We start from the raw sequence: 19,501 nt of genomic DNA, 5'->3' as shown, positions 1-19,501 counted from the left end.
TCGTATTTTTTGTCCTCTCCATCAATGCTCACGGCAACTTCTGCCACATTATTAGTGAGCCAACTAAAGGTGGCCTTGGTGAATTTTTTCCTGTGCACTATAGCTCTTATGAATGATTTAGCGTCTCAGAATGAATGAATGTTCACACTACATCCAAATGCTCAGACCATCCTTTGGTTCAGCTTTTCAAGCTTTTTGAAAAATACGTCTTTAAGGTAAAAAAGGACATATGTATCCCAGACTTACTGATACTATCACTGCTGTGCATATTGCTTCTATTTAGCCTCACACTGAGTGTTTGGAGAGTTTGAAGGAAGACTGATTGGCTCTTACTCAAATACATTTACATAACCAACTCCCACATGAAAGGCTACCATATACAACAAGATTAATGTATTTATTTTAAATTGGATCAAAGTAACAATATTTAAAACAAGCCTATTCAATCCCTGAGAGATGGAAACATTTGTTTTTCTTCTTTGAAAAATTAGTTTGAACAGCAGCTTCCTCCGCTGACTGATCTGCAATGAGTTCCTGGCCGGCATATCAAAATCGATGCCCTAGAAAATCTGTGATTCTTTTCAAGCTCAAAATTTGCATCTAATTTCACACTTTCAACAACATTTTGGACATTTCCAGGCTGGAAATGAAAACATGGAGATAAAGCTGTGTCTTCATCCGCAACTCAGACACAAATATAACCCGAATGCAATGACTTGTAAATCATTTAACCGGCACGTTTTATTGTAAATAGTACAAAATTAAACGGAGAAATGTTTGTGTTTTTTGATAAATATGCATTCACGTTGAATCACACGCCATCAACAGGGAAATGAATGTGTCTGGCATTAAGGTTGTGTACTGCAATGCCTGAGGAAAATAAAAAAGAGACTGAGTTTAAATCCAGTGTGGACTTTTCTGTGTGGAGTTTGGATGTTCTTCCTGTGCATGCATGGGTCCTACAGATAATTTCAAGAAACTCTTAAAACACACTTTTAGATCACAGATCCCTCATTTAAGTAGTGTTTCCATTTAATATTAATAATAATAATAATAATGTTGATAATTCTAATTATGCAGATGTACCTACTAGTGAGTTTAGCCACAGGTTTGTTCATTTTTCATATTTCTTTGTGTTTTACAGGCTTTTTTTGTATTTTTATATTTGTATGTGTGTGTGGGTGTTCATGTATGTGTTTCTGGTGGGTTGTGTATTTGTTTAAATGTCTTTATTTAAACACACACCATGTTTAAAAAAAATGGTTTTATGTGTTTTTATTTGAAACCTTAAAAATGGAACTCCAGATGACTAACAGGGACCTGTGCGTTAATAATATATCATAATCGTTATGAATAAATCACAGTGAAACACAGGTTTCAGCTGTTATGTCAAATAGCAGGAATGGTCTTCCCCGGAGAAGTGATAAATCAAAAAAGTGACGGTCTGGAACATTACCTTAACATTCAACACTGGACCAACTCCATTTCGAGTAGGAGCAGCACTCTGCAGTATAAACCCATAATTTAAATGCCATCTACATCTCCCTGGTGACTGTCCCCTTTTCCCTATTCCATCACCTGTGGAAAATAGTTTAAGATTCATGATGTCTGTGTCTTTAGTGTGCCAGCATACTTTAGAAGCCTGGCTGGAACGGGCCACAGTAAATACGGGGGGACTGATGCTTTCTAGATCATTATTGGTTTTTGCTCTCAGTGAAAATGAATGCTGACCCCTCACTCAATCAAACCGGCTGATGAGGTTCTGGAAGAAACGATGAAGTTCATTACTGTCCCTGCTGTTGATGTGTTCATTACTCAGATTTATGGTGACTTCCTTCTACTTTCTTCACTTTTCATTCTGTCTTTCCTCTTCCCATCACCTCCCAGTATCAGAAACACAGGTTGAAATTCCACAAGAAATGTTTCCAAAAGCTGTTTCAAGAGTTTTTGAGTTGTTAAAGGTGAGCAAGAAGTGTTACTCCCTACTTAACATTAGGGATCGTGGTAGTTGGTGTTCCTGATCATGTCATTAGAAAATGTAGTGATCGTTGTCTTTTCATTTTGATATCAGCAATGCTGAGGTTTGGTTTGGTGATCCACTGCATCCACTGTGTTTTTCCTACACAACCTTGTCTAGGGTTTAGGATTTTATTGTAGTAAGCCAGCTGGAGTGGGTGGGTTGTGCGGACACCCAAATTTTTTTTTTATTTTTTTTTTAACCTTTATTTAACCAGGAAAAGTCCCATTGAGATTAAAAACCTCTTTTTCAAGGGAGTCCTGGCCAAGAGGCGACAACACGTTGAAATTTCAAAGTTACATACTTATTATAAATAACAATTACATTTTAAAAACATTTTTCTCTGGCTCTCTCAATCTGGACTTGAAAGCATTTAATGAAATAAGATCTGCTATCTTCCAGTCTTTTTGCATCATGTTCCATGTGAAAGGGGCAGCATAAGTAAAAGCCCTCTTTCCCAGTTCAGTTCTGGCAAATTAAGTGTGATAACTCAAAAATGAGGTGACTTAGAAGTGGGATGAGTTTGAATCTCGCTGATCTCGACCTCAAGATCACTTTTTCTGATTTTTAAGTTAATACCACACGGGCATCTAAAGGTGGCTGAGATTTAACACTGGCAGCTGCCAGTATTTTTTAAACCATTGCCAACATTTGGTGAATCAAAAAATCTGACATATCAGACTATATTCTTTTTCTTTAAGACACAGGATATGTGTAGCTTTTGTTATGTATTTATAATCCCTTAATAAGATAATATAACAAAGCAGTTTAAAAATAGTCCAGTTAGCAACACAAACACAACGACCAGCTGGTCGTTGTGTTTGTGTTGCTAATGAGGAAGTAGCAGAGTTACCTCTGGTGGACAAACTATGCGACACCATCATCGTTGAAGGGTGTTTCTTCGGTCTCTTATTTACTTTCAAACAGATGACTGGACAAATGCTGCCTGGTCCAATGAGTTGGCTTTTAATGTAGGGTTAGAATTTGGTGTAAACAACATGAAAACATGGATCCAGTCTGCCTCGTATCAATGGTTCAGGCTTATGGTGGTGGTGCTGTGGTGTGGGTAATGGTTTCTTGGCACGCTTTGGGCCCTTTAGTACAAACTGGACATTGTTTAAACACCACAGCCTACCTGAGTATTGTTCCTGACCACATGCATTTCCATCTTTATTGCCCCGTGGGGATAAATAAAGTCATTCTGATTCTGATTCTGATCTTTTGATGAAACATTGTTGCACAATGCTCAGATCATCTCAAATCGATTTCTGGAACATGACAACGGGTTCGGTGTACCCAAATCACCTCCACAGTCACCAGATCTTGGTCCAATAGAACACCTTTGCGAAGGATCATGGAGGTGGAGCTGACAAATCTGCAGCAACTGTGTGACGCTGTTGCGTCAATATGGACCAAAATCTATGATAAACGTTTCCTGATACTTGTTGAATCTTTTTCATTAAGAATTAAAGCATTTATGAAGAAAAAGCAGGTCCAACCTGGTACTAGCTGGGGAGTGTACAAGCAAGACGTGAGTAATCAGTCATTGAACTCGAAAGTTTAAAAGAATTTAGCAACAGCAAAGTTAATTCTATGCATTAAGTTTTTATATCTCAGTGACCACTGAAATTAAAGCTGATTTAGATAATCCTTCAAAGTAACTGCCCAAATACGTGCTTGGTTGCCAGATTTGTTTTAGTGATGTCTCAGAAAAGTGTTAAAGACCTACTGAGGACTCAAAACTTGTGGTTTCTTAAGTGTCATGACTAAAGAGTGTAATTTAAGTCTGTAACAGTCGAAATATATTTTTAACTACACCATTAGATGTAGATCATGTAAAGCAGGAGGGTTTCACAAGCACTTAGCTTCTACGTAAATGCATCTTCACTGCTCCTTGTGACTTTATAGTGCTTGAGCATAAAAAGGCACCTTGCCCGTTAAACAGTGCCCACCAGTATTAAACCGTACTGTGTGTTAGGTGTCACGTTCGCTCTGCAGTCAGGTCGCCTGCATCCATTAACAAGCTGCAGGGGCCCTATGCATTAGCTCACATTATAATCTATACAGCATGCTTTTGCTATTTGATGTCCACCAGTTAAACAGAAGGTCACCTGCTCTGCTGACAGATGTGGGCACTGCTACATCTGGTACAGAGCCAGAGAGCTGCCTTTTACAGCGTCACAAACTGACATTTCCAGCTCAGTCCTGTGTACCCAAATCTGACACACTGTCTATCTTATACGAGCTGTCAGAAGTCATATTAAAAATTCATACAAGTTTTATGTCCCTGTAGGACTTTATTTGGGGATCTAGAATACACGCTGTTGGCTGTACTAGCAAGTGAGCATGAAGGACATTGTTCAGTGGGATAATGAGGTGTTGGACCTCATAAGGATTTAGGGAAAAAGGTTTGCAGCAAAATTCAAAGCGCTCATGTTTGAAAGCATATCAAAAGAAATAGCTGAACAGGATCACAGGTGAATGTGGCTCCAATGTCACCTCACACTTAAGAGCCTTAGGGATTGCTTCAGACATCTGAAGAATTTAACAAAAGAGGAATACGTGGCTCGTTTTGCACATCGAACCTTTTCAAACTCCTATTAGATTTTGGCCACAGTGAGTTCATTATGTGTGTAACAGAAAATCAGTTCTCAACAATAAATCAAAACTGCGCATTAAGCCTTGCGGTGTGAAAGCAGCTTTTGTCAGCAGGCATTAATATAAGACCTAATGCCCCTTGAAAAAGAGTTGGAAGTCAGTTTTGCCATCTCAGAGCCTGCAGTTAAAATGCAATCGGGACGAAGTATAGCGTTCGTTTTTGAAGTGCTAAAGTTTTCGCTGTGTGTATGAGTTTTCAAGTACGGGCCCCCTTTAGAGCCATGCGAATGGACGTATAAAGTGAGTCAGCCTTATCAGCGTCTTGTTCAAGAACCTTCATCTCCTCAAATAGTCCAGGCGAGATACCCGAGTGTAGATAAAATGTCGAGCCCAAGGAATAATGACGGAGATATACAGAGCATTGTCCTCAGCAGAAGGAAACAGAGATAGCATTTCAGGTTTCTCTGTGCCATTACAGGCACCCAGATTTATAACGAGGGGATCACGTAAAGTTTCCGTAATGACCTTTTCAAAACAAACTCCTAATTCTAAACAATGCTAATGAATGCCAATGAAGACAGACTGCAGTAGGCATCTAGACAAGCGTTTGGGCAAAACACCATTTAAAACCTGCCATATGTTCAGAGTAATGATCCATCACTCTGAAATGCAGAGTATACAAACACACAGCGCATCAGAGTGATCTGTAAAGAGCATACAAAGCAGGGGAATGGACTTTAATTTCAGGAGGCATCCCATATGCTTTTCAGGAGTGCCCTGAGGGAGCAGATGCGCTAACATTAGTACACTGATGTCATAAGCAATTCATTACTGTCGTCAGATATCGACCTGGCTCTTATCTGCAGTGACACCCTGCATTGTCACTTCTACGGTTAACCTTTTGTCCAAGGAAACCACTAAATTCCTTTGCGCTCTGCATCTGCTAGCATTAATGGGATGGGTTAAGATGTTTTTTCTTCAGCTCTACGGCTCCATTTATCCTTTAATGATTTAAGGTTATTTCTTCCTTCCCTTTTGAAAGAATCATCAATATTAATGTTTGCAGTAACCGGCTTAATAACAACACTTAAGTGTAGCAACACTTCCTACATCCTCTAAACTGTTGGGCATTAATTCTTTAGAGGCACTTTGATCGTTCATTATTTTTTGTAATAATATGTATGTATGTATGTATGTATGCCCTGGGCTAATATTAAAATGGAGACGAGTAGTCAGCTGAATGAAAATCAATTGACATTTGTATTCCAGCCAGAAGTAACAAATGTTTACCAGCTTAGCTTATGTGCGTGGCTTTGACTGGTTGGCAGTATTTGAAGTCTTGTGTGTGAGAAAGGTCTCACTGATCAGCAATGAAACCTTTATTCCAAAATGACAAAAACGTTATGTGATTAAAAAAAAAGTTTTATGTGCAGAGGTCACATGAAATGTCAGCTTATCAGCTCTAATATAGAACTAGATAGTGTATATTTCTAATCACATGAATTATAGTATCTGCCGGTCTATTATTTATAGTGGTGGTTTCCAGTAACAGTTTGCTGGAAAAATGGTATCTATTTCTCAACCAAATTATATTAATCTGCCACACTACAATGAGCGTACGTCACCTGCTTGTCTTATTCGCCTAAATTGGCAATCAATATTTTTTAAAAACTAGTATTTGCGGCATATTAAGTAGTTTAAGCTACTTGTTTTAAACTAACTATATTTCTTGAAACTAGATTAAGTGGTGGACTACGGTAAGAGCTGTCTTGAGCAATAACAAACAGTTAGGATTAAAGAGAGACGCCTGACATGCAGCCTGGTCCAGGTATAGCTGCTGCTGCTACCTGCAGATGTTGGCGGCATCTGGCCTGGTTTGTGGCTGAACTTGATCTCTTGGCCTGCCCGAACTAACCTAGCATCTGCATCAGATTGTAAAAGTTGCAAAATTAAAGAATGATCCTTGAAGGATGCTGATGTAGCAGTTTTCTTCTTATGAAAGTAACCAGGTAATTTGGTTAGAGGAAAGCATATCGACCAATCATTGATAAGCTGACCCTGAGTCTTCACCTCTAATTTGCAGATTTACCACTAATGTAATTATTGTTTATTTGCAGCTATGCTGTGTTTCTTATTTTGTTTGTAAAGAAGCTTGAAGAAATAAAGAGTCACTGAAAATGGTCCAGATGACTGCCACTCCCTGAGACTGTTAAAAGATGCTTTTTCCTTCCCACTGTTGCCAAGTGCTTACGTACAGTAGGTGGGGTTTTCTCTCTATTATTGTTGGGTTGAACTTACAATGTAAAGCACCTTGAGGTGACTATTTTTGTTATTTGGCACTATATAAATAAAAGTGAACTGAAGTGAATTGAAAATGCATGATCTTGTTAAAAATACCTTTTTAGTAAGATGACAAGTTTCTGTTTGTCTAAGTCAGCTGTAGTTCATGATCAGAAACAAGGATCCGTATCCATGCACTCATATCGTCCACTTTGCTTCAGTGTTAGTTCAGCGTTCACCTTAATTCCCAGAATGCTCTTTTAATTCCCTGATGAAAGTACTGCATTAATCCTAAGGGGTTTTTACATTTCTTTTTTTCATCATATGCTTGAACAAATCTGCTAACCTTTTTGCTAATGACAGAATAACAACATCGATCAACTTCAGTTGTTTTTTGTTTTACTGCGTCTGTGTCCTTAATCTTTCAGTTCAGCAAAGGTTACTATAGCAGCCATTTGGCTTTAGTTTCTACTGTTTGCTGTGGTATGGGCTCCTCTTTTATTCCTTTTTGGCTGCACAGTTCAGACCCAGTGTTTAAAGGGATTTAGTCCAGCAAACCATAGACTTGTTCAGAGAATCTGTTTCATTACCAACATATTTTGGACCATAAACTTTTAAGCTTTAAGACTTTGGAAGACATTTTTTGGCTCTTGAGCAAGACTCCATTGGGGGAAAAGAAAGCTTAGTTTCACTACACTCTTGGTGTTATTTGGTTCACCCATACAGAAAGTTTGCAGCAGATGACAATGAGAAACCCAGCAGTTCCCTCATTCTCTGCTTTACAATAGTATTCTTTATCAAACTAGATGTCGATAAGACCTTATGTTAATTTTAGGTTGCAGGCTAAAAAAATGTGTTGAATTAAATTTTTGCTGCATTTCATCCACGTCTCGCTGTCTTTGCTAAAGTGGATTTGGATTCGGAGATTGTTGCTAAAGCTGCTGCTGTACATTTTCCAAGATTTTTATTTCATTATTTATGATTTAGCGATGACTGTCCTGCTCATTGCTGTGTCCTATTTTACCATCATTGTGTATCTTTGGCAGACATGTTTCATATTATCACCTTATTTTTGAGGCTCGTGACATTGTGTATTCAGTAAGCAAGTCTGGGCAGAGAGCCCAGGCTTAACTCTTCAATTTGGAATTGAATGCATCACCCCGTAGACCACAGTATATTTACTATTTCCAGTTATTTTTTCCCCTCACTGTTGAAATTGACTTCAGTAGAAGTGTTTATGCAGACAGCCTCCTAGGATTCATTTCTATCTAAAACAGTGAGCAGAACTGATGGTGCAGTTTTAGTCTCCTGCCAGCTTTCTGTGCACTCAGCAGAATGTCCTGTGTGGTACTGTCCCAGCTTAAGTTGATGAGCTTTTAGTTTCCTCTATTTTTTTCTTTTATTTAATTCACAAGTAAAACAAGTAAAAAGAAAAAACATCACCAAACAAAATGACTGTCTAACTAATGTGAAAATACTGTTAATTAAAGCTAAAACTAAACATTTAATGCTTTTCTATTCCTCTGATTCTATTGTTAGGCATTCCCATATGTACACCTGTGTATCCGCTTTGTGTTTTCTGTGACGTCTTGGTCCTTAGAGATATTTGCACTGTGCTGAAGGCATATTGACATTTGCCTTGTTTGCCAAAACTCAGCTATGCTACAGATAGCGCTCATCTCAGTGCATGCTGGTGTTCTGCGATATTCCCAGGTGCCGGAAGACGTTGGACTTAATGGAAGTGTAAAGACAGCCTGGAGATTCTCCACCTGCAAAGTTTGACAAGCTGACTTTTTAAAAAGGCTTTGCTGTTAATGAGGATTATTTTTATTATGCATTGGTGGAAGTAACATTTTACTTGTATCCGTCAATTTTTCAAGTATTCTAGTCCCATAATGCAAACGGCAGACATGGCAGTGGATCGAAAGGTATTAACTATTGATCTGAAAACAGAAAGGTTGTCTTTTACTCACTTAGTGGTTTCATGAATTAGTAACGACATAAACTGTGCAACTAAGCTGCAGTGATTAGTTAATGAGAGTGACTTTGGCTTGAATAAATGTGTCTTTCGAGACGTCAAATGGAACTTAAGAAAACACTAACAAAAAAAAAATGCTGTAAAAACTCACAAAACAAAACTGAAGTGTTTTTGAGGAGACAGTAACGTGACTGAACAACCGAGAAAGTGGCAGAAAAGAAGAAGCGGAGGATTCATTGGTAACGTGCGTTTTAATTATATGATGTATACAATGCCTGATTTAGACTTCTGCTGGAAATCTATGTCGTAACTTGCAATGTAACCCGAAACCCAGTAATTGCAGGCTGTGTCGACCAGTGTTGGTCAAGTTACTTGAAAAAAGTAATCAGTAATTAATTACTGATTACGTCCCCCAAAAAGTAATCCCATTACTTTACTGATTACTTATTTTCAAAAGTAATTAATTACTTAGTTACTTTTTAAAAACACGATTTACAACCTGAAGAGGTGATAAAGCGATAGATCTTTCAGCCCAATTCTACTTTTTCTGCATAATCCATCATACAAAATGTAATCAAATGGAAAAGTCTCTTTTTAAAACTTGTTTTATTAGTTTTAATCTTTTAACTTTATGCATCAAGCAAAAATTTAATTATATGCAACATTCTCTGACTGGAAGAAATTAGTTTAACATTTAAACCTATTTTCTGCACATTCCAGCACATAAAATAAAATATTTTTTGTGTTTACACTCAGTCTTTCAAATAGATGCAAGTAAAACACAGCAGAAAATAAATAAAGTCAAAGACTCAGCGGTCCTGTTGCTCTATTTTCACCTGTAAAGCAGGACTGGGTAGGCGGAGGTTTACCCTGGTGCAGGTGTGCCGCGGTCAGTGGAAGAATCCGCGAGTTTCTCTGTGAGTTTCCCATTACGTCGTTGCGCACTCGGTGCTTGCTTGGAAGTTTAGGGGTTTTTTCGCTGTAAAAAGAAGTTTTCTTCCCACGCACGATGGACGCTAATGTTTTTGTCACTTTTTATGGAATCAAACTCAAAGTAAGGTCAGTACTTCCACGCTTTAAACGCTGCACGCTCATACTCTCTCCGCACTCGATATATGATCCATTGTTGATCTGCACACAGCTGTTGTCACGAACGTCGCACTCGCTTACGTCACTGTCATGAGACATTCTCGCAAAAAAATCACGGTTTTAGTAACGCAGTAACGCAGCGTTCCTACGGGAAAGTAACGGTAATCTAATTACCGTTTTTGCAATAGTAATCCCTTACTTTACTCGTTACTTGAAAAAGTAATCGGATTACAGTAACGCGTTACTGCCCATCTCTGGTGTCGACCTGACGTGTAGTTACATTTCTCCTGAGGGACATGTAAAAGGTTAAAAGTGCTGCATCGTAAGTTACAACATAGATTTCATGCAAAAGTCTAAATCAGGCATTACACCTTAGATGCATGTCTACCAGCAGCCATTTACTGTTAGCTTGTCAATTCCATGGTGGTTCTGTCACGCTAACTGTTTCTCTTTTTGTCTACTTATGTAATCCTTTTCTGATAAGTGGTGTTGTCTTAAGTGCAGTGTGTTTAACCTCTCAAGGCCACCGTATTTTGAGTTTAAGACACAACTTTTTCCTCTGTCATCGCTCAGTTTAAAGGTCAATGTAGATAATTTGACATCAGAGCAGCTGTCAGTAACATGGATTTTGGTTTATGTTTATTTGACAGTAAGTTTATCCACAGCAGCATCTTTGCTCTGCTGAACATAGATTCCTCCCTCACACCATCTCAGTCAGCCAGTATTAAAAGAGAAATAGAAAAAAAGAAAAGAAATGCTAGACAATTTTCTTCATGTCAGCTGTCAGTAATTGCTGTATGTGAGTGTTTTTAAACCTACAGCTAGAGATGTGAGCCGGCGTGACAGAAATAGACCTGACACATAAAGAAGGCAATGCAGGAAAAAAGAAAGAAAAAAGCCAGGGTCACATGTGACTCATAAAGCGGGTGGACGCACACAAGTGCAGGAATCGAGCAGCTGAAGCAGCCATGTGGTAAACGGTCATACTGGATTCTGTCAGACTGCACAGTGCACTTGTCAGAATTCACATACAGTGAACCGGTAATTAGAAGTGATCAGTTTTTAATACTGGCAGGGAAAGAAGCGCCCTTTAGTTGTTGAAAGCTGGTCTGATTAGAAATCAGCACAATGGACTACCTTAAAAGGCTATTAGCATGCCTCTTTTGTGCACGATCCTTCGTTAGCAACAAGAAAACATCCCTAAAATGTAAAAGGGTGCATATTGGTGATTGAGGCTGTGGATGATTACTCGTCCTGCTCCAGCCCAGCAACTTGTAGAACTATTTTGTGGATATTGTCAAGCACGCTGAAGTGAGAAAGGTGGAGCACTTAGACATCACAGTGAAGCACACTCCACTTCTTGATGACAAATGGCGACTAGATTGTGGCTCAGCACTTGATGTTCAGTTTACTGGCCACTTTGCCTCAGAGTGCTCAGTTTCTGACAGCGATGTATCACCTGTGTTCACATTACAGGATCAGAGTGGTTGTGCAGTTTGTGGTAAATGGGCTTTCTTTAAATGCAATGTGGGACGCAGCGATTCACAATAGAAGTCTGCGGTTGTCAGCCGCGCTCCTGTTTTTGATGATAAGCTGCTCTCTGCAGCTTTTCAGCTGGCCGAGCGCCTCTCACGCAGCGGGTAGAAAAGAAAAGCTCTTGTGGTAATGTTGGCTCTCACCCCTGGGCACTTGCAGTCAGTGTTTTCTGGATGGATCAGTATATCTGTCAACTTCTCCCCAGCAGAGCCTATTCTTACTCCTTCCATTGCTGCAGGGGGCAACATAGAAAAAGTTCATGTTCGATCAAAGTCTGGGAATGAAGGAAAGTTTCTCTGGGACTTTATATTTTAGATGATGGGGAAAATACAGCTGCATCTTGGGCTGTTGTGCTCAATCAAAAATATAATGCATCATTTGCGTGCAATGTGGAAATCTGAGGAGCAAGCCACTGCTCTTACTCCCTCCAGCTGAGCCGCATGGAGACTTTTAATGTTATGTGTGTGCAAATTTGATCTTCGGTTCCTTTTGAATTTGTCCGCTCTACCCTGTTGACCGATTTTTGACACGAAAAAACCCCCAAAAGAGTTTTATTGTTGAAAAGCGATCGGTCTAATGAGCACCACTGACAGCCCAACAATTAGCCAATCATCACTGTGAGTGGGACTGACTGTTATTTCAAGCTGTTCTCATTAGATGCAGGTGGATACGATAGTCTTCAGTGGACAGGGGAAACTATATCTGCAGTTGCCACAGAAATTAGACAGCAGAGTAGAGAGTAAAGTAGCTGCAAAAATCAAGGTCACATTTCTTTCAGTATGACTTCAGCTGCCTACAGTATGAATACAATTGGATACAAATACGTCGCAATCTGAACATAATGGTCTCGCTGCAATAGGACATCCTGATATTTCTTGTTTAAACAGTGTCCTAGTGTTGGTAGAAAAGCACACCTGATGTCAGACTGAAATTGCAAATTGAAATCTGTAGGGAGTTGGTAGTTCTGTCTCATATCAGGGGAAACTCTCTGCAGAAAAGAGGTCCGCCCGATCAAGTGAACTCTTCTTGTAGGCTCGAGGGTGCTTCAGAGAAGAATGACGTCAAATCATCCTGCATTAAGGCTACAATTACTTAAACAATGCAGATATAGCACAGTGCTATGGGAACGAGTGTGATCATGCTAAGTTGTAGAAGATAGTATTTTAATAGGACCCTAAAGGCTGCAGCTATGGTAATATAATTTAAGATTAGGGTGGTTTTAATTAAGAATTTAGTTTGCTGTGTGATATTCATTAGATCTCATGATTCTTAATTAACATAAGATATTGCAATTACTGAATAAATGCTGTAGTTGGAGTTGCCTTCAAACAAGCCTTCTGAATAGTGTAAATCTGCTCTTTGTTCTCTTTGTTTAGACTCACCCAAATATCTTGTAAGATTTCAGTATTTTCTGTTGTATTCATTCCATCTCCCCGTGTCCTGACCAGCTCATTAAATTAAACATTACTCCTGGTGAGAGTTTTCCTGCCTGCGCGTGGACTTGTATTGTAGTGATTTGTTCCACACTTCAAATTCTATAAGAGTGTTGGAAAGGCCTTGAGAGTGATCTGTGATGGACTTGCAGGCTTGTAGGAAAATATATAGGTTTTAGCTCAGTGTTTGGCAGCAGCACAGTGTACTTGAATCAAGTGTGAGTGATGTCAGCGGCGCTTTACCAATAACCAACATGAGCAGCAGGCCATCTGTTTACCAGAGAAATAGTGGAGTGACAAACATTGTGTCAGTGCAGTTTGTGCTTGTTCCTTGTGTGACCTGAAGCTATCTGGTGTAGTTCATATAATGTAGTGCTTCTATCTATAATTACAGAGAGTTCAGGAGTCTTTCTGTTTATCAGAGTTGCAGAGGTTGAAATCAACCATTAGACGGTTAATAGGTGTGTGGGACCAGTAAAGATTGGGTACTTAAAATGGTTTTGATGGTTTTGGTGACCACCTTTATTCTTCAACACGGCTCGAGCTCTCTTAGGCAATCTTTCTTGTTTCCCTTCGTTAAGAATGGTTATTGAGAGCCAGCTTTCCACTTACATCATCCTTGATGAGGCTGCAGTGAACAGTAGAAGGACCAGGTGCATCTCTCAGGCCTTTGCTGGATATTTTTTCCTATTTCTTAAGAGCATGATTTTCAGATGCTGTTCATCTGCTGTTGATTCTTACACTTGCTATTTCTTATTTTAAGGACACACTGCACACCATGCTGAGAGAGAAGCCAAGAGCTCTTTGGAAATCACCTTGTTGGTGCAAAAATACTGTTTTATGCCTGTCAAACTGTGTTATCTTTGGCATTTTTCATTGACTCAGCTAAAGAAAAAATGGGAGCAAATTGTGTGTTTTTGTGACAGCCTGCTTGTAACAAAGTGCCTAAAGATACGATTTAAAATTGGATCTTTGCTAAGTTGTCTGGTATGTATAGATACAGCACTGATTGTCATTGGTTTAGGTGGCTTTTGTATGTGTGAATGATTCATTGCTCAGCATTAAGTGGCTTACAAACAAACAAACAAAACTGGTCAAAAGTTTTAGAACACTCAAATTCTTCCATTTTTTTATTTAAAATTATGAAGCTAAATGTCTTGTTGCATTCTGAAATGAAAACATAGTACAGATAAGCAACTGGAGTTAAAAAAAAAGAAAAAGAAAAAAAGAAACCATGGACTTTTGACTCATCAAAGTAGCCACCTTTGCAGATATAACACCTGAACACACCTGTGGCATTCTTCCTACAATAGAAATCAAATATTCTTCAGAAAGGTCTTTCCATATCTGTTGCAGAAGTAATAAATGTGTGGCACTTGTAGGTTGCTTTGCTTTCACTCTTCTGTCCAGTTCATCCCAAACCAGCTCGATGGAGACCGTGCTGACCGCTCTGTGTTTTCAAGCTTACCATCTTGTGCTTTTTGCTGAGGTAGTTCTGGCATAGTGTGGACTTATGTTTAGGGTCATTATCTTGCTGTAGGATGAACCTCTGAAAGCTAGGCACATACCAGAGGGTATTGCATGGTGCTCCAGAATGCTGTGGTAGTCATTTTGGTTCAGGGTGCCTCTCACTCTGTACAAGTCACCGACCATGGATCCAGCAAAACACCCCAGACCATCACACTTCCTCGTCCATGTTTGGCAGTTGATGCCACACACTGTGGAACCGTCCTTTCACCTACCCGATGGTGTACAACGATCCTGCGTAGTGAACCGAAGATTTCAAATTTTGATTCATCAATCAATAATACCTTCTTCCAGTCTTCAGTAGTCCGATGGTGGTGTTTCATGGTCCAGGCAAGCCTCTTTGTCTTATTCTGATGTCTTAGCAACGGGTTTTTTGCTGCAACTCATCCTGTCAAACAGCTCGAAGTCTTCTCTTTATAGCTGAAACTGAGACTTGCTTACTACGACCATTATTAAGCTGTGCTTGAAGATGTTGTCTTGTGAGCTGCCTATCATGCATTATTTCTTAAGACTAAACATAAAGGAAGGGTGTGCTTAAAACTTTTGCACAGTACTGTAAGTTAGCTTAGCCTGTGTCAAAAAGAAATCTTAAAATGCAACAATCTGACATACTTAGGCCCAACTAGAGTTTATGTTGTAAATGTAGACATATATTAACTGTTATACTGACAGCTAGCATACTTGTTAGTCTACAATAAAGTGGTGCATTTGCAAGTTTAAGGGACATAATGACACTCTTGGTGGTTAAAGACGACGCCTGGAAATGCTACATAGTAAACTACAGTCTTTTTCAAATGTTTTATACTTGGGGCCATGGAAAACGATATTTCACATTAATAAACACATTTGAATAATGTTATAAAGCTCGCCAAATAGTTTCCTTTTATCTCACTGTTCATTTTGAGTGGACATCCATGCGTTTACTTGATTTATAACTTTTAGTGTTAATTTCGACTGCAGTTTAGCACTCAAGTTACTTTAAAGTGGTATTTAAGCGCTTTTACAAAGTACACCCTCTGACACAAACAGTTTTAACATGGCTTTGCGTTACAAGGCCAAATAGAAGTTTTATGTCTGTCTTAGTCAAATAGTAAACACTCAATTGTGTCTGATCTATCCATTGTGTAGTGTTACAATATTCAGTGTAGTTTAACGTTTGCAGCTCTTCCCTGGTTTGTGGAAAAATGACAATTGAGCAACCAAAGCACATTTTTCACCTGTAACACAATTACAGTGGTAATGCTCAAGGCCTTTTCACAAGTTAGAAAATACAAACAATAAAGAAGAAATATTATGTTGTTTGTTTTTCCATTATTAAACCATTTAAACAGCATTATGCCATTATTAACGATGGCTCTGTGCACTCATGGACCATAAGATTGCGTATCTAATCTTGTCCTTTTACTGCTAAAGCGGCTTTAAAAAGGAGCTTCAGCTTTTGTCGTTTTGCTTGACACGAAGTTATTAGCACCATTTAAGAGATTGTGTTTTCAAATTGAAATGCGACAATAGCGTTTTGCAGTTTAATGAAGCTAATAATAACTAGCTGGTGACTCGCAGCAAAGTCAACAGTCACTGGCTGGAATTGACTGGCATTCACTGTTGTTGATTCAAGAACACTTTATTTTTTCAAAGAAAACCAAGACTTTTAGTCGTAAATGTGCCTTTATGTCATTGTCAACTGCATGTGAGCCAAATGAAAATGGAAAACTCGACTCGATTAGCAATTTAATAAAGTAGTTAGTGCTTAGGTAATGGATGAACATAAATAAAATACTTTGAAAGTTTTTTATTCGTTATTATTCATCTTCTGTGTCTCCTGTTTCTGAAAGCAAGTCGTGTCACAAAGACACTGCTACACCCCACAGGTACCTTGTAAATTATTCACCTATTTCAGACACTGTGCTAGTTCTCTGTGGCAATCTGACCCAGTAAGAAGTTTCACAATACTTACTAAGTCCTTGAAATCTTTCTTTTTCCTCCAAGCACATATTTTTTTATTCTTGCCTGTGGACTCTGTCTGCAAAGTCTGTGTAGCATTACAGGCTGATGAAAAGTCCAAGGTCAGAGTCTGCAGAGTTTCTACACAGAGTAGACTTTACCAAAATAGAAGTATCTCTCTGTCAAGTGACCTGTAGAAACTTAGCCTCATTTTAAGCCTTAACTTATCTGAAACCTAAACCTGTCAGCCTGATGGACATGTAATAATGAGAAAATATGGCTATCAGAGTTTTCTTGAGTGAAGTCACTGCTGTAATAAGACTGGAAAGGTTCGAGTTAATGACAGACTTTTGAGGTGGGAGAGCTTGGCATTGATAGATGAGTGCAATTGAGGTACAGTGTAGGCTAATTAGTGGAGGAGATGATGCACTCGACTGATCCTAATGTCATCACAGATGCTTAGCGTAGCCCGTCAGTCATAAATACCGACCTTGACATTTTCTTGCAGGATAACTCGCCGTCCTGAGCTCCACAGCTTTTTCTTCTCTGCCCTCCTCTTATATTGTAAATGACTGTTTTTTTTTACTTTGTGTATGGTTTGTTGTATAATTTGGGGTACATTTTATGTTCACATGTTGTATTGAAGAGATTTTATTAAGTATTAACTTCAAGCAAGGAGAAACCTTATAGTTGAGGCTAGGGCTGGGCCATATTATACCGTTCACGGTAATACCGGTATAATGTTAGGCAACGATAGGAAAATGAAATATCGCGATAGAATATGAGTAAAACGCGCATGCGCAGTGCTTTTGTTTTCATACGCACATGGCCGATTGTTGAGTGAAACAGATGAACCAGAATTGGTTTGTACAAATGGTGCAACTTCAGTGATGTGGAACTGGTTTGGTGTTTGTCCGTCATAAGGCTTCTCCTTGCTTGAAGTTAATACTTAATAAAATCTCTTCAATACAACATGTGAACATGAAATGTACCCCAAATTATACAACAAACCATACACAAAGTAAAAAAACAGTCATTTACAATATAAGAGGAGGGCAGAGAAGAAAAAGCTGTGGAGCTCAGGACGGCGAGTTATCCTGCAAGAAAATGTCAAGGTCGGTATTTATGACTGACGGGCTACACTAAGCATCTGTGATGACATTAGGATCAGTCGAGTGCATCATCTCCTCCACTAATTAGCCTACACTGTACCTCAATTGCACTCATCTATCAATGCCAAGCTCTCCCACCTCAAAAGTCTGTCATTAACTCGAACCTTTCCAGTCTTATTACAGCAGTGACTTCACTCAAGAAAACTCTGATAGCCATATTTTCTCATTATTACATGTCCATCAGGCTGACAGGTTTAGGTTTCAGATGAGTTAAGGCTTAAAATGAGGCTAAGTTTCTACAGGTCACTTGACAGAGAGATACTTCTATTTTGGTAAAGTCTACTCTGTGTAGAAACTCTGCAGACTCTGACCTTGGACTTTTCATCAGCCTGTAATGCTACACAGACTTTGCAGACAGAGTCCACAGGCAAGAATAAAAAAATATGTGCTTGGAGGAAAAAGAAAGATTTCAAGGACTTAGTAAGTATTGTGAAACTTCTTACTGGGTCAGATTGCCACAGAGAACTAGCACAGTGTCTGAAATAGGTGAATAATTTACAAGGTACCTGTGGGGTGTAGCAGTGTCTTTGTGACACGACTTGCTTTCAGAAACAGGAGACACAGAAGATGAATAATAACGAATAAAAAACTTTCAAAGTATTTTATTTATGTTCATCCATTACCTAAGCACTAACTACTTTATTAAATTGCTAATCGAGTCGAGTTTTCCATTTTCATTTGGCTCACATGCAGTTGACAATGACATAAAGGCACATTTACGACTAAAAGTCTTGGTTTTCTTTGAAAAAATAAAGTGTTCTTGAATCAACAACAGTGAATGCCAGTCAATTCCAGCCAGTGACTGTTGACTTTGCTGCGAGTCACCAGCTAGTTATTATTAGCTTCATTAAACTGCAAAACGCTATTGTCGCATTTCAATTTGAAAACACAATCTCTTAAATGGTGCTAATAACTTCGTGTCAAGCAAAACGACAAAAGCTGAAGCTCCTTTTTAAAGCCGCTTTAGCAGTAAAAGGACAAGATTAGATACGCAATCTTATGGTCCATGAGTGCACAGAGCCATCGTTAATAATGGCATAATGCTGTTTAAATGGTTTAATAATGGAAAAACAAACAACATAATATTTCTTCTTTATTGTTTGTATTTTCTAACTTGTGAAAAGGCCTTGAGCATTACCACTGTAATTGTGTTACAGGTGAAAAATGTGCTTTGGTTGCTCAATTGTCATTTTTCCACAAACCAGGGAAGAGCTGCAAACGTTAAACTACACTGAATATTGTAACACTACACAATGGATAGATCAGACACAATTGAGTGTTTACTATTTGACTAAGACAGACATAAAACTTCTATTTGGCCTTGTAACGCAAAGCCATGTTAAAACTGTTTGTGTCAGAGGGTGTACTTTGTAAAAGCGCTTAAATACCACTTTAAAGTAACTTGAGTGCTAAACTGCAGTCGAAATTAACACTAAAAGTTATAAATCAAGTAAACGCATGGATGTCCACTCAAAATGAACAGTGAGATAAAAGGAAACTATTTGGCGAGCTTTATAACATTATTCAAATGTGTTTATTAATGTGAAATATCGTTTTCCATGGCCCCAAGTATAAAACATTTGAAAAAGACTGTAGTTTACTATGTAGCATTTCCAGGCGTCGTCTTTAACCACCAAGAGTGTCATTATGTCCCTTAAACTTGCAAATGCACCACTTTATTGTAGACTAACAAGTATGCTAGCTGTCAGTATAACAGTTAATATATGTCTACATTTACAACATAAACTCTAGTTGGGCCTAACTATGTCAGATTGTTGCATTTTAAGATTTCTTTTTGACACAGGCTAAGCTAACTTACAGTACTGTGCAAAAGTTTTAAGCACACCCTTCCTTTATGTTTAGTCTTAAGAAATAATGCATGATAGGCAGCTCACAAGACAACATCTCAAGCACAGCTTAAAATCTCTCC

General features: G+C 38.6%; 1 protein-coding gene across 3 annotated transcripts in view; it reads left to right on the top strand.

The window, feature by feature from the left end:
• kcnip4a (potassium voltage-gated channel interacting protein 4a) overlaps nt 1-19,501 on the top strand; it is a 153,962-nt gene that overhangs the window by 28,754 nt on the left and 105,707 nt on the right. The window lies entirely within an intron of this gene.

This window comes from Haplochromis burtoni, unplaced genomic scaffold, assembly GCF_018398535.1.
Source record: "Haplochromis burtoni strain Fernald_Lab_line unplaced genomic scaffold, NCSU_Asbu1 Contig_198, whole genome shotgun sequence".
In the NCBI taxonomy this organism is placed as follows: Eukaryota; Metazoa; Chordata; class Actinopteri; order Cichliformes; family Cichlidae; genus Haplochromis; species Haplochromis burtoni.
Note: the sequence above shows the minus strand (reverse complement) of the source record. Positions and strands in the feature narration are given on the sequence as shown.